This window comes from Brassica napus, chromosome C4 (genome assembly GCF_020379485.1).
Source record: "Brassica napus cultivar Da-Ae chromosome C4, Da-Ae, whole genome shotgun sequence".
Lineage (NCBI taxonomy): Eukaryota > Viridiplantae > Streptophyta > Magnoliopsida > Brassicales > Brassicaceae > Brassica > Brassica napus.
Window position 1 is genome coordinate 24,245,913 of NC_063447.1, and position 24,842 is coordinate 24,270,754.

General features: G+C 41.0%; 2 long non-coding RNA genes across 5 annotated transcripts; one reads left to right on the forward strand and one right to left on the reverse strand.

The window, feature by feature from the left end:
* Positions 1-21,028: 21,028 nt before the first annotated feature.
* LOC111205237 lies at positions 21,029-22,771 on the reverse strand. 4 transcript variants are annotated; one of them, XR_002657699.2, is made up of 4 exons: positions 22,530-22,771; positions 22,361-22,429; positions 21,413-22,282; positions 21,029-21,320 (listed from the first exon to the last, which is right to left on the reverse strand). It is a non-coding gene; the product is annotated as an uncharacterized LOC111205237 (long non-coding RNA). The 4 variants fall into 4 exon arrangements; XR_002657700.2 differs by having other exon boundaries at positions 21,407-22,282; XR_002657698.2 differs by having other exon boundaries at positions 21,029-22,282.
* On the forward strand, positions 22,366-23,073 carry LOC125585315. The gene is made up of 2 exons (XR_007322229.1): positions 22,366-22,432; positions 22,533-23,073. It is a non-coding gene; the product is annotated as an uncharacterized LOC125585315 (long non-coding RNA).
* Positions 23,074-24,842: the final 1,769 nt, after the last annotated feature.

The window sequence follows — 24,842 nt, forward strand, 5'->3', positions numbered from 1 at the left end:
CGCTCTCTGGGCCTACAGAACAGCCTATAAAACCCCATTAGGGACCACTCCCTATCATCTGGTCTATGGCAAGGCATGTCACCTACCTGTGGAGCTAGAGTATAAGGCAGCTTGGGCAGTCAAGCTGCTTAACTTCGATATCAAACCTGCCAAGGAGAGGCGAACAATTCAAATCCATGAGTTGGAGGAGATTAGGCATCTGGCCTATGAGAGCTCCAAAATCTACAAAGAAAAAACCAAAGCATTCCATGACAAGCGGATCATCAGCAGGAGCTTTGCTCCGAATGATCAGGTCTTACTCTTCAACTCAAGGATAAAGCTGTTCCCTGGAAAGCTAAAATCCAGATGGTCAGGACCTTTCACCATCAAGGAGGTTCGCCCCTATGGAGCTGTAGTGTTGCTGGACACAAGAGGAGGAGAATTTGTTGTTAATGGTCAGCGACTCAAGCCTTACCTTGCTGACACAACAATCGCTGAAGGTGTAGAAATACCCTTAAGCGATCCCCTTCAAGCCTAATCGGCTCACAAAAGTCAAGCTAGTGACTGAAAAGAAGCGCTTGGTGGGAGGCAACCCACTGGTGAGTGTAAATATTTCTTTTACTTTCTAAAAAAAAAAAAAAAAAAAAAACTAACTTGCAAGAAGAAAAATCGAGCACTTCTCAGGAGAACACTCTAGCGCTTGTTCCACTGATTGTTCCCAGGTAAGTGCTCGAACAAAAAAAAAAAAAAAAAGAGAAAAGGAAAAATGGCCTGTTAAAGGCCCACTAACTTTACCCCCCCCCCCCCCCCCATTATCTCTAACGCCGCAAAACAACCTCAAAGAACCCTAAATCGAAAATTTCATCTCCTATTTTTCTTCATCGATTTTGTTCTAATCTCTTGGATCCTCTAGAGATCGGTTGGGTTTTGCAGGAATCGTCAATCAACTCAAGGTAACTGCTCAGACACTCTTCCCCTTTGCGCATCCAATCCGCGAATTGAAAGTGTCCCATTGGATTCTCTCATCCCTTTTGTTTCAAGATTTGATCTTAGATTGTAGCTATCGATTTCACACATGCTACTAGGCTCGAAATTTTGTTTGATTATCAGGGATAAACAATTTCATTGTTAGAGTTTCTTGAATAGTTGCGGTTGTGATAGGGCTAGGTGTTAATCCTAAAACTCGAAGGTTGTTCGGAAATTGATGGACTTGGGCTAAATTTTTGAGATTGGAATGTCACGTCGTTTCTAGAACAACCATTGAGCAGTGCTAATTTGGAAATTGATTTCGTTTTGCAGATGCCTCCAAAAACAAGGATTCCGAAAGCACTCAAAGCCTCTCGCGGAGCAGCCACGCCTTCTCGTTCCGCGAATGTTCCATCCACCTATCCATGGCTGAACAAAGCTGAGGGTCAACCGATTAACATCAATGACCCACTACTCCTTGACTACAATTGTGAGGGGTGGGACAAGGAATCCGCAGCGAGGTACAACAGGCTTCTCGCAGCAGAAATCTTGCCCACACGATTTGCTCACGAGGAGACCTTAGCTGTTCTCGGCCTCGAGTCTGACGTCTTCGACACGCTCGACGTTATGGGCCTCGCTCCTCTCTGCTACCAAGCACAAGTTCTCTATCCAGATTTGGTTCGGCAAGTGCTCGCAACAGCTCAGATCAGTTACCAGAACCCAACCGCGCCAACGTACGAGAACTGCTCCTTCTCCTTCATGGCTGACGGCAAGTTCTGCTCCATCTCTCTCCACGATCTAAACGAACTACTCGAGATCGCAGACACGCCAAGAGAGGTCGCAGTTGAGAAAAAGTTCGCGCCAGCAAACGCCTTTTGGGATCTCATTGCGACAGGGAAGTTCACATCTCGCAAGGCTTATCAATCACAAATCCGAAACCCCACTCTGCGTATCATTGCCAAGATCGTCTCGAACATACTCTTCGCAAAGGAACTCACCTCCAAGGTCACAAACGGCGAGCTGCAGGTTCTATACACAGGGCTCGAGGATGAAATCCGTAGAGACAGAGTCATACCGATTCAGGCTGTGAAGACTAACCCTGGATTCCTTCTCATCTCGATGCTCACTGAGCGCAAGGATTCCTTGCTCCGAACAGAAGAAAAGAAAGACCGCTGCGGCAGTATTCTCACGCCCTTGTTCAAACACTTCGACATCAACCTGGATTCCTACACGGTTGTTCATGAGCTTGAGCACATCGATACCGCTTACTTGATAACATGCCACATCCTGCGCGACGAGAGCACATACAAGTTCGCAGACAAGGACGGGAACTCTCTCTACTGCAAGCTCCCTCTTCCTGGGTTAACAGACTTCACAACCTTGGAAAACATAGTGTTCCTGCCAGACGCAGAACACTTGTGCGACGACCCACGTAAGCCAGTTCCAGAACCGAATGCGACCAGGGATGATGTGGAGGATATGGCTCCACCTGATGAGGGTGCTTATGACCTGGAGGACCTCACGGATGTTACTGATGATCACGCCTACCGACGTTGGATGGTGGACTCTCAGAAGAAAAAAAACAGCCTCATGAAGAGGATCCTCAGAGCACTCACTGGAGGCTGCATCGGAAGTCAGGATGAGCAGACGACGCAGGGAACAAGGCGCCCAGGCAAAGAACCAGCGGGCACTTCAACTGGAGAAGAGAGACTTCCGAGGAACAGGAGAACAACCGGCCACTCCAGCAGTGGTGATTCAGACTGAGTCCAAACGGACGATTCCAATTCCCTTGTTTTATCCATCAAAACTATTTATTTCCTTGCTATTTGTTTATGTTTGGTGTGTTTTTATTGAGTCAATCCTTAGGATTTATTTTCACAGCCAGGGATGGTGTGAAGTATGTCTGGGGGAGAAACTCTGTACGATTTCCATGTTTTAATTGAGTCAGTCCCTAGGATTGAGTCAGTCCAGTCAAACTTATTGTGGTAATCAGGACCTTATTTTGTGATGATTTCTTAACCACCTCGTACTTTAACCTTCTTATTCAGTGACCTTAGCAGTGATAAAAGACCCACACATGGACCTGGAACACCCTGACTTATCTCATTTGACTCTCCGGAAGTTCTCCACCGATCAGGTTACACTGGGTAGACTCAACTCCACTATATCTGAACCTAATCTGGACTTTAATTCTTCTTGTTATGGGCACTAGATCAGGGAAACGAGACCTATACTCAGGACTTCTTATCCTTTATATCCATCTTGTTGTTCCTGAGTAGCTAGCTCATCTTTAGCTAGTTCCCACCTTGTACCTTAGCCTTTATTCCACCTTCATGCATTTGTTTTTCAGTGCCATATGTGCAGATATGTGCAAAAAGGTCGGAGAGGAAAGGATCAACACAGCCTCCTACTCGTTACTGCTGCAGAAATTATGTTAGAAAAGAGAACAAGCAGATTAAGGGAGCAACCGCTCTATAACCAATGAACTGTGCAAGAGCAGGGGTGGAGAACCAGAATGGTTGCGAAATCAGAACCACCAGTGGCACTCAGAACGATCATGTATTACCTCCTTCTTCGTCACATCACCATATCAACATTCAAAAAAAAAAAAAAAAAAAAAAAAAAACGAGATTAATGTGATGGAGAAGGGGAAGAAAGAAAAGAAACATGGAGCCACTGGAAAGGTCGAGCAAGAAGTTGGTACCAAGTATTGAAGAGTGTGTAGAGGAAAGTGGAAAGCAGAACAATCAGTTGCATGTTCCGTCATCAGAACAGTCGCACCAGATATAGCAAAAACGAGTAGAGGCTGTGGACATCAATGGATCTATCCTCTCTTGCCATTTTGTGTGATATCCTGCATCCTCTAAGAAATTGGTAACCCCTAAACACTCTTAGCTCCACCATATAAAAAAAAAAAAAAAAAAAAAAGCATGTTCCATACCTAGACCGTCCACCCTGAGTAGCGCCTATGACAAGAAGCTCACGAAAATTCTAATTGAACAAATGGAGTTTGGTCTCGAAAGTGTCGCTTTTTCAGGTCAAGATGTAGAGTAAGGTGCCGATCTGTGAACAGCGATCAGGGGTTCCCAGTAAGTGTGTGTGGTCCTAATCTATTGCTTGTATGGTTCAGAGATTTGTGGTAAGAGTATGGTTGCTGAGAATAAGCGAGTTCCCACACTTTCAAACTTTTCTCCCTATTCTTGATACTTGCCTTGTTCGAGGACAAACAAGGATCTAAGTCTGGGGGAATTGATATATGGTGTTTTTCACATCATTGTATAGGTGTTTTCGTATTGATTTGAGTCCTTAATCCGTGTAAGTCTAGTCCTTTTTGATCTTTTACAGGTCTGGAGGTGGTAGAAGAGTGAAGAGAGGGTGCTTGAAGAGAAGTTGTCCTTTTGGAGCATTCCTGCGAAGAACACTCAAGGCGAACAGTCCCGAGACTATTCTCAAGCGGAACAAGCAGACGGAGTGATCCCGAGGTTGTTCCCGACAAATAAGGAAGCTCCTATTTCGGGAATTAAAGCCCTGTTGCCCTAATATCTTTCCTACCTATTGGCGCCTCCATATAAAGACACCATCTATCATATTTTATTAATTACGCTATTTTTTACAAGAGAACTATTAGCTTTTGCGATCTGCAACTTGTAAGGGAGAAGAATCCATTCTCGCATAGAGAAGACCATCTGAACCCTTTGTTTACTACTCTTATTATTATGTTTCATTCAGAATCTATGTCTTTGATTGCTTGCATCATGATCGAGTAGTGATCTAGCTCGCCTAGGGTTCTAGGGTGTTGAAATATGAGCTAAACATAGATAAGCTATTCTTGATTATTCTTCATTCATACTATTCTTAAGGCTTCCATTAATCTGATCACTTGATGTTAGATCCTAAGTTTATCGCCTAGCTAACCGCTTAGGAGATAGCTTGACATGTATTGAATGAGCTTAGTATCCCTAATCAGCGAAAGTAGATATTAGGGTAGTAAGTGAACTGATCGGACCTGATCTCTAAGGCTTGCAGTCGTTTCTCATCTCAACGACAGTTAGATGATGGGATCGACCAGCAAAGAGATCACCACCACGACAGTGGGGTGTTCCAGCTGAGTGATCCGAGTTCTAGAAAGCACTGCATCGCGCTTGAATAATTGTTTGGCTCTCGCTCAACACCCAATGAAATACCCTAGGCTAGCTTCTTGTTAAATTGAATCAAACTCTAGTTTACTTGTTTTCCGCGTCACCAATTGAATTGAAAACCATTTTCTTCTTAGCTTGACATTGAACTTATAAGAGTAAAGTGTAGACTGGTCCTCTGGATTGAATCTAAAGTACTATAATCACAACTGTTAACTTGACAGTAGCAAAGATTCATATTTAGTGTATCAATGCCCGATGTGGAATGTCGATCGATGTCGGCTGGGTAGGGGCGGTCGACGGAAGAGTAGTCTCGGTCGACGGTGGAATGCGAGTATCGGTCGACGAACGGGTGTTGTTGTCGATCGATGCAGTGCATTTTCCTTTGCGGTTTGAGCGTTCTAAGTGTGCAAGATCTGAAAAGAGCAGTGTTTGTTTCTTGTTGCTTCTGGTACTGCTAGGCTTGCACCTGAAAAGACAAGAAAATTTTTTTATTAGTTTTTGCAAGTAACAAAAATCTAGACTAAACCCAACTAAATTTGATCGAATGGCGATCGAAGCTCCCCGGAAACGGCGCCAAACTTGATATCACTTAAATTACTCTAAGTAGTGATTTGTACTCTCTCAAATAAGAGGTCGAGTTGCAGTATTTAGGGATTGAATTCACGGGGAGCTAAGACACACAAAAGATCTAGAAGTTATGTGGTTAAGCTAGGCAAACAGGTTTAAATGTAAATAGCAGTGGTGAACAATTAATAGTTTGGTTGATTGATTGGGGTTTTAAGACATATATGAAAGGCGTTAGACTTAGGGTTTCTATTCAGACAATCAGGATTATAGAGATATAGATACTAAGCATATATTGGATATTCTAGAACTAAAACAGTAAGAATAGTCGATCAACTTCCGTATTTTTAGACTATCTATTGTCGGATCTAAAACCTCAGCTGTCGCTTGTTGGTCTTGAGAAAGTGTTGATCGATACCAACTAAGTATTGTCGATCAATACACCTTTCAGCCCGTCGATCGATGCAAGTACTGAGTTGTCAATAGATGAACCTTCCAGGAAGCTTCACGCACGGGTTTGACGTGTTCACTAGGTTTGACGTGTTCAATAGGTTTAACTAAATCAGCTTCCGCTTGTTTCTAGAAATCCTAGCACAATCTAAGCTAATTCAGACAAAGAACCAAGCTTCCGCTTGCGCCCTATTATCTATAGGCAAAGTGCTAGTTAGCTATTCTAGAACACAGGCATTAAGAACAGTTTAATTGATGGATATCCTAATACTTAGAAATTATATATTTTGGGCTAATCCCTCATGAATATCTGAACCCTAAATCTAACAAAGAGAACTACTCAAACATAGCTAAGCAATTCATAACAAAGAAGTAAGAAAACTACATAATAGAATAGAGTAAGAAAACTTAGAGTTCCATTCACAAAGCTCTGAAGGAGTTCTTGGATCTTCTCTCCAAAACTAATACTCTAAGTATTTTGCTGTGTGAAAGTATGAAAGTGTAGAAAGCATGTGTTGCTTAGAACAATGGCAGAGCACATAAATATTAGGTTAAAACTCGTCAGGGGTAATCTGGTAATTCTTGTGGGACTTGGGCTTCAAGTCGGCTGGAACCAATCTTGCCTTTGCGCGCTTTGCTGTCGATCGACAACAAAGAGTGTGTGTCGATCGATTATCATTTTCTATCATCGATCGCCAGCCTGGTCGATGGTCACCTACGGGTCTTTATCATTTTATCTCCAAAATGCACCAAAATCACCACTTTCCTCCAAATCACACCAAAACCTGAAAACATACTTAAAAGACTCCAAAACAACTATAATGTATCTACAAACACCTATATACCACGGCTAAAAGTGGGTAAAATCTGTTGGGGTCAAAAACGGTCATGACGAAGTTAACATCCAAATCTCCGTAAAAATCAGCATGAACATTTTGCACGAATGTTATACTTCGTAAAAAGATTCTTTACGAAGAGCCTCGCGGTAAAATCTTGTTCAAATCTCAAATCAAACCAAATACCGATTGTCCAAGGGAACGGACATGTATCCGACACGAATCCATGCATTCTCGTCTACTCTTTAAATGCTATCTCCCGTAGACCATGGCTAAGTTATTCTATGTTTCCCATCACGCGAAGTCATCAGTCAAACTTTACGATAAAAACCGCGGGAAGTTTGCTTTTATCGAAGAAACTGTAATAAACGTTTCGAGCCAAAGATGGCCAAAAGAGACCTAAGACGAAGCTCGAAGCCCACTTACGATTTCTTAACCATAAGCCGTATGACGGTTTATGCTTGGTTCGTAAGGCAAGATAAATGTCAAGTTTTCGCGGATAAATGTGAAGTTTCCGCAGATAATCACAAAGATCAGGAAAAACGAATTTCTCCATTTTTAAGCTGTGACGGCTTAAGGGCAGAAGGGGAAAAGCGTAAACCGACCTAGGAGCAAGTATATAAGGAGTCCTAGGCGAGAGGCACCAGGAACAACTTTTCAGACTCTGAATTCTCTGCACTTAGAAACTTTAGGCTTTATTTTCGCCAAGTTCAGTTTCTATGACTGGCACTCAATTACTAGACGGACTTGCCTAGGAAGTTCGATCTCTTGTCCAGCTCTATCAATTGAACTACGTTCGGCTTGATCCTCAAAAGGGGTACGTAGGCAGCCTTTAACAAGGTTCAGTCTGAAATCAATCAAAAACCTTTTCTGTATCTTTTTCGTCTTTTGTTATCGAGTTGCGACTCAACTTTGCGACTCAACTATGTTTGAGCTTTTAGGCCGCTAGAACTAGGTAACTCGCTGACAGCCTTTGCGGTCAAAGATTTTATGATCTCTTGTAATGATCGCAACGCTCTTACGCGGATTCGAAATAAGATCTACTGTTTTCTATAAACTCGTTTGTTATCTTTTCATGATTTTTGCATCTATTTGGTCACTTGTCGTTGGCTCTCGCAGAGATCCGGGACCTCTGAGAAATTAGGGTTTTCCTAGATTCCTAATTTAAACGTAAATCGACAGTGCGAATTTCGGTTCCCACAGTTTGGCGCTAGAAGGAGGAGGGGTGCGGATTACTCTAACTCATAGCCGCAAAACGCTTGATCAAAACAATGTCTGGAAATTTGAAAGACAAAATCGCAGTTCGCAACAACGCTGGTAAGACAACCCCAGCCGCCACTGCGCCTATGGCCAACGCTTACGCAAACGCCACAGTGCCTAAAAAAAAAAAAAATCGAAACTTAACCGCGACTTTTCTCCACAGGAAGTGCTACGAAACGAGCTCGCGATTTCTCTGTCTAAACATAAAGGGAAACGATAAATTTTATCAAACCCCGTAAGTTTGGCTCATTACCGAGCTAAAGAATTCTCAATGCGTAAGGGTTTTACCAAAACATGTTTTCCGAAAACTTTTCGGAAAAGTAAAACTTGTTCTCCCAAAAACCGCAGAAAACCCCTAGGTTAATCGCGGAAAAAGGAAGTGCAGCAAATCGATTACACAGCTCAGTCGCTACGTAGCGATCGAGCTCTAGCCAAGCTCGGTCGCTACGTAGCGACCGAGCACGCACACGACTCGGTCGCTACGTAGCGATCGAGCACGCACACGGCTCGGTCGCTACGTAGCGATCGAGCACGCACACGGCTCGGTCGCTACGTAGCGATCGAGCACGCACACGGCTCGGTCGCTACGTAGCGACCGAGCACAAGCCAAGCTCTGTCGCTACGTAGCGACCGAGCACGCACACAGCTTGGTCGCTACGTAGCGACCGAGCTCCAGCCAAGCTACGCACACAGCTCGGTCGCTACGCAGCGACCGAGCTCCAGCCAAGCTCCGTCGCTACGTCAAGCCAAACTCGGTCGCTACGTAGCGACCGAACTCTCCACTCGCTACATAGCGACCTGTCAGACCTCCACTCGCTACATAGCGACCTGTCAGGCCTCAAAAAGGTCCTCCTTTGTGTTCTCTTTTGAATCCTCATCGAAACGCTTTTCGTTTCGTCTCAATCGGAGTTTTCGTTGAGATTTTACGACGAAAACAAGTAGAACTCTTCTTGGTTTGCTTCTACTCGCTACGTAGCGACCTGTCAGACCTCCACTCGCTACATAGCAACCTGTCAGGCCTCAGAAAGGTCCTCCTTCGTGTTCTCTTTTGAATACTCAGTGAAACGCTTTTCCTTTCGTCTCAACCGGAGTTTCCGTTGAGATTTTACGACCAAAACAAGTAAGACTCGTCTAAACTCCTTGGCTTGCTCCTACTCGCCCTTACCTCCATCTTTGCGTTCTCCTTCGAATATCTATCGAAACGTCTCTTGTGTCGTCTTGATTGGAGTGACCATTGAAACTTTACGATAAAAAAACCGCAAAGACTTGTTTTCTCGCATGTATTCAAATTAATCGTATAAAACGGCAACGGTTAACTTAACACCTTAGCCACCTCAACTATATGATTATGTTGAACCTTTTTATAAAAATTAACATCGTATCTATGGAGAAGATAACAGTCAAGTTCGAAAGGTAAATGTCAAGTTTCAAAAGATGAACTCCAAAATCGAAAATGGTGAACATACACGAGAAGAGGAAAGGGAAATAAGCAAGCAAAACTAAGAAGAGACAAAACTGCATATCTTAGAACACTAAGGTATGTCCGACTTGTTTCAAGATCAAACTCGGAATTTTCGTAGGAAGGTACTACGCAATAAAACGCTTTTGAGACTGCCATAGAATTTTAGGGAACTTAAAACTTAGGTGGATAGTCTAGTGAACTAAGTCAAAGACAATTTTTCCTATTGCTCTTTAATTGCTCTGGCAGATCATGCTAACCGATCTAAACTCTCGCAAAAACGAGAAACGATTGCCACGCATACTTAGCTCGCTTCCCAAAAAAAAAGAACTAGAGACACGCACATCGTCTTAAAATCGATTCGTTCCTAGCAAACCGACGTATTCCAAGTTGTCAACCTGAAAACCACCAAGTGGCAATCCTAGCGTCGTCTACAAACCGACCAGGATTGTCGGTCATTCTATTCCTCAAAAAAAAAAAGGAGGAAGTAGCGATAGGCAGAAAACACTTAGCCAATCGGATGCCTCAATAAAATCGTCCTAATAGGCAAACGACAATCTAAGATTTGTCTAAAAGCCAACAACATATCTAAAACATCACGAGCATAATCTCGAGAACTATACAGCACCTCTTATCGCTATCATGCGTTTAGAAAACCTGTACCAATATCAAACTAAAACTCGTCGATTAACCAAAGTCTGGAAGACCCTTGGTAAAACTCCATGAGTGATTCCAAGGAAATCTCACCAAAGGTCGAAATCAAAGCAGAAACGCGTCCCGTAAAATCTTCGAAAACATCGCTACTTTGACATATCCGATTTACTATCATCGTAGAGCGCTGGCTTCTACGTTTCACTTCCCGCAGGAGATAACCTCGAAACTGACTCTGCACAGGTTCTGGGTCGAGACTCTTAGGCTTCGTCTCCCTCGGATAAAAAGGAAACAATTTTCATACGACTAAAGGAAACGTTAAACGAAATATTCATCGTATAACAGAAACCTAAAGCAATGATCGTTTTCTACACCCATGGGCCATCTTAAAACATGAAAGCTTCGGTTTACTTGGCCTATCAATCTCGACAGGCGCCCTTTAGCCCTCAGCTAACTACGCCTTCCCGTAAAGCCCGAACCAGAATTCGGCATTCCTTTAAGGAAAAATCGTAAACTAACACGGATTTGGTGTTAACAGAAAAGTCCATGGTTTAATCCTTTACCAAAAACGTCCTTGGCTATAAAGCTAACCACAGCATTCATGCAAAAAACAATTGAGCGACCACCGCTCCAATAACCTGACGGCTAAACGGTGATCCGCAATTTGTCTTGAAACGCCAAATAACGATTACACAAACAATTATCGTATGACCCAGAAACGTTAATCATACGGTAAATTCATCATTACAAAACTCAGTCCTAACAACCAAAAATTGTCAAAAATCGACCAAGTTCCATATACTACGATTCACTTTAAGCCTGCTGTGTTTTACTCGTAAAATGCGGCATGTAAGGAAAACTTGAAACAGAGCTCCTAGAGCTATACGAAACATCCTCAAATATACACGAAAGAAATCTCGGAAGGCCAACACCTCACAAAGCTCAGTATAGGAGGATGCCTCTTTCCGGGGACAAATTTACGCGACCCCTCGGTCCTAACTCCTCGATCGCAAATCAAATCCAAACAGGAACACCAATTTTGGCCGCGAACATCCATAGGCAAACCAAAATGTTTCTCAAACGCAGGGTTAAGACTAAACCCTTGCAACATCTTCAAGCCCGCGAACATTTCGAGCACGAAACGCGGCATACGAAAGAGAAACCAATCTTCAGTATTTCGAGACGTCGCAGACGCTTGAAGAAACATTTTTCGACAAAAATACCTTCCTCGATAAAAACACCATCTTGGTGGACCAAACAATCATACGCACTAACACCCTCTTAAAACACGTATCCTTCGCGAAGATTCAAAAACGGTAATATCTACCAATAAGTTTGTTGCTGATCACAACAAACTCTTAACAGTCCTAAATAGACTTAGCCATCTCGTAGAGGTAGCTCTCATACACCCAACACAAGGGTAATAGCGCTATAAAAGAAATCCAAAATTTTGGTCAGCACTTCCAGGAGACTTAGAAATTGTCCTTGGAGAGATGCTCGGTTCCAACCATACAAGTCGTATAAGCCGAGAACCTATCGCAGACTTTAAATCGGTATGGAATTAGGTTTAAACTGTAACGGGATACGTAAGCCGAATAAGTCGTCGCACCCCCTAAAACCAGAAGTAAGCCTAGGTCTTGCCCTAAACCCAGCGCACTGGTCTCTAACATCTCTAGGCATGATATCAAAAGATACGAGATCCCAAAATATGTCTCTTCGCTTGTATTCCAGTGTTCATGAAATTCCGAAAAGAAAAATTTTCGTACGTTCTCATCTAAAACGAACAGTGAATATAACGATCTACAAAGAGTTAGATATGAGATGACAACTCATACTCTTCCCTCTACAATCGAACGAATACAAACATCTTCTTAAAACGCGAAACACTATTTATTTAAAAACAAAAGAAGTCGCAAAGTAGCTGGGATTCGAAGCCGCACGCTTTCAGTCCCGAAAGCATAAATACGGCCACACTTGGCCAAAGCAAACAGCTAACAAAGGTAGTTTCAAGGCCGACAAAGGTCCGATATAAAATGCAATGAACAGCAACATGCCTGATAATCTCTACATGACACATAACTAAACCGTAAATGTCTCATTGGAAAACAGATCGTAAGCATCTTAACTCCAATACGAACTACAAAAGGCTTGATCCCTTCGACAAGGGTACATAGGCATCCTTCATAAGGCGCAGCCCCAATAAAAAAAACTTTTCTTTATATGCATAAGTTTTTCTTCGTCAATGTTTGTGTACGAATCTTCGGATACGAACTTCGTCCAACATGCCTATCTTGCCAAACTCGCCCAATCGCACGCTAGAATCTCATCAACGATCCACGATTCTAACGGGCTGGGGGGCTAACTGTTGGGGTCAAAAACGGTCATGACGAAGTTGACATCCAAAAATCCGTAAAAATCAGCATGAACATTTTGCACGAAAGTTATACTTCGTAAAAAGAATTTTTACGAAGAGCCTCGCGGTAAAATCTTGTTCAAATCTCAAATCGAACCAAATACCGATTGTCCAAGGGAACGGAAACGTATCCAAACCGACCACGGGCAAGCTCGTGTATGGCAATCGGACTACGGACAAGCCAAGCTTGGTCGCTACGTAGCGACCGAGCTCGAGCCAAGGCTCGGTCGCTACGTAGCGACCGAGGTCGAGCCAAGCTCGGTCGCTATGTAGCGACCAAGCACGAACGCGGCTCGGTCGCTATGTAGCGACCAAGCTCGAGCCAAACTCGGTCGCTACGTATCGACCGAGCACGTACACGGCTTGGTCGTTACGTAGCGATCGGGCTCTCCCAAAATGTCGATACGACACGAATCCATGCATTCTCGTCTACTCTTTAAATGCTATCTCCCGTAGACCGTGGCTAAGTTATTCTATGTTTCCCGTCACGCGAAGTCATCAGTCAAACTTTACGATAAAAACCGCGGGAAGTTTCTTTTATCGAAGAAACCGTAATAAACGTTTCGAGCCAAAGACGGCCCAAAGAGACCTAAGACGAAGCTCAAAGCCCACTTACGATTTCTTAACCAAAAGCCCATAAGCTGTATGACGGTTTATTCTTGGTTCGTAAGGCAAGATAAATGTCAAGTTTCCGCGGATAAATGTGAAGTTTCCGAAGATAATCATGAAGATCGGGAAAAATGGAATATCTCCATTTTTAAGCTATGACGGCTTAAGGGCAGATGGGGAAAAGCGTAAGCCGACCTAGGAGCAGGTATATAAGGAGTCCTAGGCGAGAGGCACCAGGGACAACTTTTTAGACTCAGAATTCTCTGCACTTAGAAACTTTAGGCTTTATTTTCGACAAGTTCGGTTTCTATGACTGGCACTCAATTACTAGACGGACTCGCCCAGGCAGTTCGATCTCTTGTCCAGCTCTATCAATTGAACTACGTTCGGCTTGATCCTCGAAAGGGGTACGTAGGCAGCCTTTAACAAGGTTCAGTCCGAAATCAATCAAAAACCTTTTCTGTATCTTTTTCGTCTTTTGTTATCTAGGTTTGAGCTTTTAGGCCGCTGGAACTAGGTAACTAGCTGACAGCCTTTGCGGTCAAAGCTTTTATGATCTCTTGTAATGATCGCAACGCTCTTACGCGGATTCGAAATAAGATCTACTGTTTTCTCTAAACTCGTTTGTTATCTTTTCATGATTTCCGCATCTATTTGGTCACTTGTTGTTGGCTCTCGCAGAGATCCGGGACCTCTGGGAAATTAGGGTTTTCCTAGTTTTCTAATTTAAACGTAAATCGGTAGTGCGAATTTTGGTTCCCACAAAATCCATGATATATCAGTATGACCATAAGGCATATGGGAATGCCAAGGTTGTAAGGATATTAGAGGATGTACCAATACATAAAGTATGAAGTCGTCGTACAAGAATACGCAGTTGGTGAATCAAGCTTGGTATAGAGAAACCTGTTGAATCCTCAATTGCTGGAGAAAAGAAAGAAATCAGAAAGCAATAGAACCAAACTTGGTCATGGGAAACATCAGAGATATTAAGTTGTTTAGAAGAGTATGAAGAGGGTCTCAGATAGATCAGAAGTGTATAGAATACTGCAAGGGAAATCATTCTTGGAATGGGTGAGTATGTGTATTTGAGAGTAGCACCCGTGGTCTGAATCATGTTGGTGTGATTGATCGTGCATGTTCTTGTTTGATTGTTGCACGGTTAATCAAGTTAACATTAACCAGACTAGAGATGTTACCTTCACATATGGCACATCACCTAACGTTCCACATTTCATGTTGTTGTTATGGGGGAAAGCCAGATAGAAAAGGTTGAGAAGCGATAGTCTACAGAGACAAGATTGTTAGAAAAAGTATGCAGACCGCAGTTGACAAGAGTTGTGCAGAGTAAAGAATTTGGTTATCTTGAAAGTGACTGCTCAGAAAAGAAAGGATTTGTTGGGGGAATTAAGAAATCGACAATATGTTATATTGATTTGTACAGAGTACTGAGTTTTTATCAGAGTTTGAAGGGGTTTCTGCTGACAAGAGCTTCTTTCAGATATGAATGTGGAAATCTATAAGTAGATGTTGCATAAGTGTATATCAGACCCTATATGATAGATCTACTGAAACCAGAAAACTTACAACCCAATCTAGCCTATCCTAAAGGTCCTTTGTAGATAGGTGAGCGTCGTATCAGAAGATTGGAGAATCGAGAAATTTTGTAAGTTCAAGTATTTGGGGGGAGTCGACCATGAGTTGTTCTGATATGGGCAGCTGAAGATAAGTTCAGAGCTTATATCCAAAACTCTTTACAGAATCTCCAGTGTTCAGTAAAGTGTGTACAGCCATGTTATGAGAATTTGGGGATGAATTCTTTTGAGGGGGGGGGAGAATGTAAAGACCCTCACGAGCGGATAGAATTTTGGTCGAGAAATCCCGCTCGACCAGTTTGGAGTTGGTTGGACCAGAATTAAAAATAAAATCGACCCATTGAATTAATGTCTCAACGAGACTATCTTGTCGTCAAAATACCTTCCCTGGATAGTTTTGATCGAGTGTTAATTATTATGGTCGATTTTTATCCGAGATGGATGATTTTATCCTAAAGAAGAACAAAACCATAAGGAAGAGAAATATTTAGTCAAAAACTGTTGGGAAATATCGACAAGCTTCATAAATGGTTTCTGACCCGTCTAATGATAGTCAAGCTGATAGTTTGCTTCCTTAGTAAAATAAAAAAATAAAATCAACCATGTGGCTAGAAAGCTTTCTTTAAAGGAGGGAAAGGAGAGCTGCTTGTTAATCTAAATCAGTCATGTGAGTTGCACCAAGTTGTGTGCTTGCTTGCTTGCTAGACCATTCCTGTGCCATGCACCTTCTTCTCTACCTGCTTGTTTAATGATCGGTCATGTGCAAGGCACACCTGCTTGGAGCTTGCTTCTTTGGAAGGAAAGGTTCAGCTGCTTGTGCTGCTTGGTGAACCGAAGCAGGTTGTCACCTGCCCTTACAAAGCTGTAGTTTTGTGTAAAGGGGAAACCGTGAGGTGAAGCAACCTCTTATGTTATAAAACACCATCTTCTCTCCTCTGGAAATCCATAACCTGCAGTAAAACAAGATAATTTTCATAGAAAACCTGAGAGAAAAAGAGAGAAAATTTAGAAAAAAAATCTGTAAGAAAAATTCATGAAAAAATTGTGAAGAGATATCTGAGCATGGGCGACCCTTCCTAACTCTCTTGTGGCTTGAATCAGTGACTGTGGTGTGTGAAAAATTTATAGATGGTCCATAAGATTCATGAGATCACTTCACAGCTTATCAATCTCGAAGTACTAAACCGGTAAGATCTTCAGTCAGTTGTTCGGATCAGTTTGATCAGATCAGTTTTAGTGAAGCTTTATGTTTGGATTAAAGCTGTGCGCTGTTCTGTTGGAGTTTTAACTGTGCCTTAACTCTCTGTTTGATGTCAGCCATGAATTCAATTTGAAGAAGAGGATCAGCCGAGACCATCTAAAGCTTTGGTTGACTTTGGTAAGGTTCATTCTCCTGTTTCAGATCAGTTTGATGAGAACTCAGTGCTGTGTCTTGTTTAACCTGTCATGATCAGTGGTCTAAGTTCATATATGGTTCAGTCTTGGTTGGTTTATGATTGAATCTGTCTCATAGAACCAGTTTCTGAACGTATGTGAACTGTCTGAAATAACCCAAACTGATTTGGTCTTGTTTTAAACTGATCAGAGCCGAGAATCTATGGTCTGAACTTGTCATGTACTGATGCAGTCTGAGTTTAACTGAATTGTTAGGACCAGAGCTGAACTTGTCTTGAACCAAACTGATATGAACGGAACTGAAACTGAAATATTATGAACTGAGTTGAGTTCAACCCGTTCTGTTTTGAGTTCAGATGGTCAAGGAAAATGGTTGGATCAGCCGGATTGTTGTGGTTATTTTATATCCAGAGTGATCCAGAAGCGGAGTATGATTAGCGTGAGCTCGAGTCTAGTCTTTCTTAGCCAGTCTCATGGATTCAAAGGTGAGTCTAGATAGATGATTGATGAGTTATGACTGAGTGTTTCTTGATTGAAATTACGGATTACGCTTGATTGATAAGCAAGTCTCTTGATCAATATTAAATTGGTGAGGTGTTTACTTAGTGTAAACACTTATTAAATATTCATGAATGTTCATAGAGGTTTACTCCCGAACCTTAGTACTTGTTTTCAAGTAATAATATATAATATAATTAAGTATGGAAGTATTAATCATGTGAGTCTTATTATAAACATGTCTTCCAAAATATTCATGTATGAATGATTATTACTGTGAATTGGTCCTGCGATACGGAACAAGGTCATGAAGACACGATGATGGGGTCGCACCCTGGAGGCCGTATAACTGCATGCAGCGTTAGATGTTTGTAATATCTGACGGCGATGATGGTGATGCTAACTCGCTAAAATCGTTTAGCCTTTGTGGTTTCTCGGGTCTTGCATATATATATATATATATATATATATATATATATATATATATATATATATATATATATATATGTGTATGATTATATGAGTGATATGAAAGACGGGAATATGAAGCAAGGTATAAGATTAGATTCACAATGATGGAAGGATAGGCCTTATATATATAATTATTATTTATGGAATATGTTTCTACTGCATACAAATGGTGTCGATTGCTCGAGATATTGTTGATATATTTTGGGGTGCGGGATTAGACTCACTGAGTAAACTAGTTACTCATGACAGTTAATCATGACTCATTTGTGATGCAGGTAACCAGTAGGTTGGAGTCCTTACTCTAAGACAGGAAGGAAGAGCATTAGTCAGCGGTAGTTTTATTATCCTTGCAAAGTCGTTTTGATATTTCTTATGTATAAGATTTGTTGACCAAAAACCTCGAGGTTTATTTATAACAGATTTTGTAAGATTCTTTTGAATGATATATAAGGAATGTTTATAAAATACGGGTTCCATATGATATTAGTCCTTGTTCGGACGAACTAACTATCATGTATTGCTTTTTCGGGTTGAAAAGCCTAGAATGATATATGATAGGAGTGTTGGTGTTCTTTGGTTGTTGGTCTAAGGCGATCAGAATTATTATGACAATCTCGGATTGACCATCGAAGAACATCGACCGTTTCATTTCCGGTCATCTACGATTAGGGGTGTCAGATCAAGACTTGCAGTATCCATCATGGTGTCGCGAAGAATCACGTCTACATCTTTGTCGGAACTCGAATCGGAGGCAACAGCCTTCCCCTTCTGTTCCCGGGACAGTTTTTCTTTCGGAGGCATAATTCCTAACTGATCTAACCAACTTCTAATCTATGACAAAATCTATAGAGAGAAGTAGAGAGGAGGAGAAAGGGTCAGCTATTATAGAAAAGGAGGGGGCGTGTTTCCCCAAGGTATCATCATTAGGCCTAAAAAGGCCTAAATGGGCCTCGAAAAACCATCCATTACGCTTTTTCTCACGACTGTTCCGCTTCTCAGCGTAAACCAGAGTCCAGTATAAACTTGACCAACGGTTTCAATTCGCACCGAATCAAACCAAACCGAGAAGACAGGTTAAGACCAGATAGCAATCCAGTCGGCCTAAAAACCAAGAGGCGACGCACAGCGATTTAAGGATACTCAAGAAAGGCGGGACAGAGGCATCGTAACAAATGACAAAACATCATAATTAAGACGTCCGCTACATTCTCAACCATGCTAGCGATTTACTGATTCTGGCGCCAGACCGTCTACCTTTTGAACCTAACTCAAAAATTCACTGAGAATGGCTGCGCCATTCATAAGTGAACTGGGGGGACTTACTGTAGGAGGTGGATTCCATCTCCCCCACAAGGCCCATCAGATAGCAGGTCTGGCCCATCAGAAGTGAGTATGAGGTCAGCTTTACGAGCTGAACGACAAAACACCAGCTCGGCTTGGGACTACTTTTAGCCGACTCAAGCAGACGACTAAAAGTAGATCGTCTTAGCGGCTCATCTTGACGGCCTAATCACTCGGCCCGACGGGCTGAAGCGCATCAAACAAGGTGACCTAGGGTAAGGAGAAGTGAAGACCAGCTGTATAAGAAGACGAGGAGACATCAGGAAAGAGACCTGAAATTTACTACACACACTTAGCGGCTAGAATTAGGGTTCTTATTCTACTTTATTCTCGCCGACTTGTACTTTCCCGGTGAACTATGTTTCATCGGCTTGTTTTCACCGTCTGTTTCCTCATTTGTAACGACAAACCTCTTCTCGATCTAAATAAACGCCTTTGTTACTAACCCACCGACGAGTTTCGTCTCTCTCACTTGTTTCCGACCAAATCGGTACAAACATCAAGGATCTGCTGCTAAGAGGAAGAGAACACCTAAGAACAATGAAGCAGCAAATACTCAATCATAAGATTATTGACATTTAACATCGACTTCTTTGCCTTTGAATAGAAATTTTTGAAGTGTACTCTCTGATGTGACCAATCTACATCCTTATGTATTCACCGCAGACACAATAAACGGACATTGATTTTTCCCTTCATTCATCTATTCCATAGTAATAAAAAAATGTTGACCAATAAATATTATAAAATGTTGTGTTTTATGTATTTAATATGGTTGAATAAGTATTTACTCCTGTTCGTGTAAATGATAACCCTCTATAGTGTTAGTTTTTCAGATAAAAAGAAAGAAAAAGGAATAGCTTATACAAAGAGGTTAAAGACAAATCAAGTTATGTTGTCTTTTTCAAAATCATACTATTCAGAGTCTTATCATTAGCAAAACTGATTTTGCAATATTTTTTTTGCTCAACCAATCATTTAATGTATTTCCAAAGCACACTTGGATGTTTCAAATGCTGATGGATATGATAGTGAAGAAAATAATGATGATATCACTATGATTATGATGGTATGGACAAACTGTTCTATCCATATATTGTATTTTGTTGTTTGAAGATAACAATGTATTTTACATGGTTCCCAGTGTGTTTAATTAAAATTTTACTGCGATGGAACTGTTGTGAGTTGTGACTATTAAAGCATTTCAAGGGGACTTAAAAAAATTGATTTTCTATTTTTATAATATGGACTATAATGTTAATATTTTTAAATATACTTACATGGAAATATATTGCTCACACTCTTTAATTTTATTTTATTTTATTACATATTAGTTAGTCTTAAGATAACTTTCTAAACATATAGACTGAGATAATAGTATCCAGTACATATTTGTAAAAGAAAAGATAGATTAATGTTGTCTTACCAAAGGAAAATTATATATGGACCTTTCTCAGATTTTTTTAAAAAAAAAATTTAAGAAATGAAAAAGTCCAACATATCGATGTTGGGCTTTCTCGTACGAAGATACAAATATATTATGGCCCCAATAAAATATACAAGTATTAAGAGTCTCTATTGTTCAACTCAAACGACATAAGACCAGGATTATCGCACTAGATAAAGGAGTTTCTTAGTGTGTAAACCCCGCAAAAATGTTAAAAATCGTTGACATAAACGACCAAATAAAGATCGCTTGTTGAGAGTTTTTTGTACTGTTCGCGGGTCCTACCGACACGTGGCGGCCAGCGATTGGCTAGATTTTAATTTTTTTTTTTTAAATCAGACAAAAAAAAAATTTTTAAACCTGTAACGGTTTTTGCGAAAATCATGCTCTAAGCCTACAAAATTGTTTTATATATAAGAGCATGATTATCCCTAAAACCCCTAATGGGGTTCTTAATGATTTTTTTAGTAATAAATGTAACATAAGAACTTTTGTTAAGAAACTTCCATTTTGAGTGGTGCAATGGGAGTTTCTTAATTAAGGGTACTTAAAAAAAAATTATTAAACTTCTTTTTTAAAATTAAATTTATTTATTAAATAAAACATATTAAAAGATAACATTTAAAACATAGATTTTAAAAAAAACATAAAAACAAAGATTAGTACAACAATCGAGAATAAATTGGAAAAAAACATCCGAGCTTGAATGAAAAAATTCTCAAAGGTAATGAATGGAAAAATTCTCAAAGGTTTGATCAAAATATTGATCAAAATTTTCATCAAGTGATCCCTCAAAAGTGTTTTGAGAAAAAGAAACCATGAGATGAAATTTTTTTATAAAACTTGTTTACAAGTCGAAGGAAACTTGTTTATAAACTTGTTTATGAAACTTGTTTTCAAGAAAGAACTTGAGAAGGAACTTGAGAGAAGATGCGTGATGAGAGAAGATGCGTGATGAATGAAGAAGAGTGTTGTGTTGTGAATAAAAGTTTGGTATACAAAGTTTATATAGACAAGACTACAAGAGTTCACAAGACTACAAGAGTTCACAAAACTCTTGACTGATGACTACAAGAGTTTGCAAGAATACAAGACTACAAGAGTTAGTACGTAAGCATTGCCCGTGACTGATATACAGAAGATGACTTTACACTCTTCTTGACCTACACAAGTGATTACTACATAAGTCCGTGACTGATGACTGATGACTGATGACTGATGACTGATGACTTTGCACTCTTCTTGACCTGAAAAAAATGAGAACATGACACCCTCTTCTCTCTCTCAAAGTGACAAGCCATGTGACCACAAAGAGCTTTAGAAGAAGTGAAACCTTTACCACATTCTCTGCAATAAAGAAGCTGTTAGCTCCCGCACGCATCAAAACCATCATAACCCATCATCATCTTGCGTCATCACCACTCACCATCAGCCTGTACAGAGTCACAAACACTAGTCTCCATTCCAAACTCCTAAAACCCTAAAAGAGTCCTACACATAGATAGGAGTCTCCATCACCAGAGCACCAAAAACACAGCTCTCCCGACCAACTCCCACTTTCAATGTTTCTTTCCCCATCCTTTCACACGCAACCATAAGTTTAAAGAGATCTAAAACGTACAATCTAAAAAAGAAAAGAAAACAACATTCATCACCTGAAGCTTGTGAAAGATTCCTACACCAGCAACTCACACGTTCTCCATGCTTGATCCACAGACCTCCCATGTTAAAGTTAATCCCTGACAGACTCAGAGTTCACCTGGCTACTCCTTGCACCGGTTTTCAACTCGCTCACAGGCGGTGAAGAAAAACCTTTACGACCAAAGTTTAATAAAAAGTTCTGCTGGTCTTCACTCGTATGACGCAGGCTCGCACGCAAAAGCTCAGCAGGCATCTCCCTCTTTATAGCTGCCTCGAACACCTCAGCTGCTGCATTCTCCTGGTTCTGTCCATGTATAGTCTCATACTTGCTCCTACAATATTTGGTAAGAAGTGTGAAAAACTCATCAAACGAGGCTCTCCACAGTCCATCATTCGAGTTTTTCACTACTTCAGCAGCTCTCTCAAGAAGAGACACCAACAAAACAGGCTTTCCTCTCTGTGGTTCAGAGAGAACAAGAAGTGACTTGACACTGAGCCCAGAGTGACTTTCCGCTCTTTGAGGCGTCTTCGCTAGTTAACTCGAGAGCCTTGTACCCTTTCATTAATTCTTAAACAGAACAAGAAGCAGATTCAGAAATGTATACACAGGTTTTAGAAGTAATCATAACAAAGTTTCGTGAGGCACCTTCATCCTTTGCCATATCAAGGAAGGCCTGGAGCTCCAAAGCCTTTCGGTAATACATCATGCCTCGCACTGGTTTATCAAAATCAGTCACAACATGTATATAGCAAGCACAATATCACAGAGCTAAAACGTGAAGCAGAGTTTGTCTAATGAAAAAACTACCAAATACCAGTTTTGGTCAGTATTTGGCTTCTGTAAGATGCCCACAGAAAAACCTCTTCTTCCAAGTCTTCTCACGGTGACAGTTTTCACCATCTTCACCATCAGCCCTGGGAAGCACATACCCCTTCTTCTTCTCCGACGGCTTCTCAAACGATCCATAGATCCTGCTCAAAGCCGACTTAGTCCACACCACAAATCACAGCGATTGCAGACACGATCTTCGTCGGAGCGTCAAACACGATCTTGGTCTGGCGGAGAATCGGAGAAGACGAGAAAAACAAAAGAAAAGAAAAAAGAAAAATAAATGCGTTTCCTCTGGTTTGCTGACACGTGGGGTAAAAAAACCCTTTAGTAATCGGTCCTCAAAACCCTTTCTTAAGGATCGATAACAGCCTTTTAATTTTGTTTTGATTTAATTAAATCCTACAATAACTTAAAAATCCCTCTTAAGAAACCCTATAATCATGCTCTAAGACTCTTCATTGATGCTTTTTCTGCAAACCCTAATATCTATCTTTTTCTGCATTTTGGTCTCTCCAAATCCCGGTTGTGTAAGTTTTTTTCTGTATTTTGTTGAACAATACAAGTACATCAGTTTCCTAGGGTTAGATCTTATTTCGATGAAAGTTTATTTTCCATGCTTATATTTTGTCACTACAAGAAAACAGGGGGATTCTGATGGCCGAAATCGTCGGAAATTCGTCGGAATAGACCGATTCCGACGAATTTCCGACGAACCCGTCCGTCGGTATCGTTTCGTCGGAAAAAAAAATTCGTCGGAATTTCGTCAGAACTTCCGACGACTTTCTGACGAATACCGAGAAACGTCATTCTGACGAACTTGCGACGATATTACGATGCGGATACACGAGACCAGAGTTCATCGGAAAACAACGTACCGACGAAGAACGTTCGTCGGACAATTCCGACGTAGAGTGTTCCTCGGTTTATTCCGACGGACAATGGTCGTCGGAATATACCGACGGACATATATCCGTCGGAATATACCGACGAACCACGTTCGTCGGATATTACCGACGGACAACGTTCGTCGGAATATACCGACGGACAATGGTCGTCGGTATATTCCGACGGAAATGTGGTTTGTCGGTATATTCCGACGGATATATGTCCGTCGGTATATTCCGACGACCATTGTCCGTCGGTATATACCCATTTTTTTTTACAAATTAATTTTGCATTTTTATATATTTTTTGATATTAATAAATTTAAAAAATCGGAAATTTAAAACTAATAATATTATAAAATTTAAATTCATAAAAACCGAAATAGGAAAAAAACATTCATAAAGTTTAAAATTCATACAAACCGAAATAGAAAAAAAAAACATTCCGAAAGTTTTAAAAAGCCGAAATAAACTAAGATGAACTCGAAGACATCAAACGATCTAGCTTCTGCATAATCTCGGTGTTGAACTTCTTCTGGGATGCCAACTCAGCAAGGATAGTGGCATTCTCCGAACGAATAGTGGCATTCTCCGAAAGGATAGTGGTGTTCTGCTCCTCCAATGCCCCAATCCGTTCATCTTTGTCATGTAGCTCCTCGAGAATCATGGGATCGGCATACGGAGCTTGCGAAGAAGATGCCGGATACGAAGAAGCACGACGGGCCAACCCAACTAAACGGCCTCCTTTCCTTTTAGGAACCGCCTACAAAAATATTTAAAGTAAGTAAATAGGGACAAGTAAGTAATCGACATTATAAAAAATATATATTAATAAAAAAAATTACCTTTTCAACCATCTCATTTATTTGCAATAGAGACAGGTTGGTTGAAGCTCTCGTGGAGTCGCCGTCATCAGAGAGAGGCTGAGATTGAGAAACTATCTCAGCTTCCACCAAATCAACTACACCTTTGATCACGGGGTCCTGAATTTGACCCGTCGTCTTGTTAGTGTGAGCCACCTTAATGAGTTGGAGACGATCAACGGGATTACCGTCATTTGCTTCGATCTAAAAAAACCGCCATTATTAGCCAAGAAATATATAAAATATTTATTTAAAAAATATAAAGATAAATAATAATAAAAAACTTACAAGTTCATCCTCTTTAGTAGACATGGAGCAAGCGCCGAGGTTGTGCACATACATACCTTTCCCGCCACGATCGCTCTTCCGGTTCCTGGAGTTCCTAGAAGACGTCTCTGCAGTGTCTTCCTTCTCCCAATGAGCTATCAACTGCTCCCACACCGTCCCGTTGATGAACCGTGGCTTCTTGTTCTTCTGCCAAACTGTCTTCCACGCGTTTATCTGCTTTGTGTAAGAGTCCATGGCCTTTTCGTTGAATTTCTTACGGAC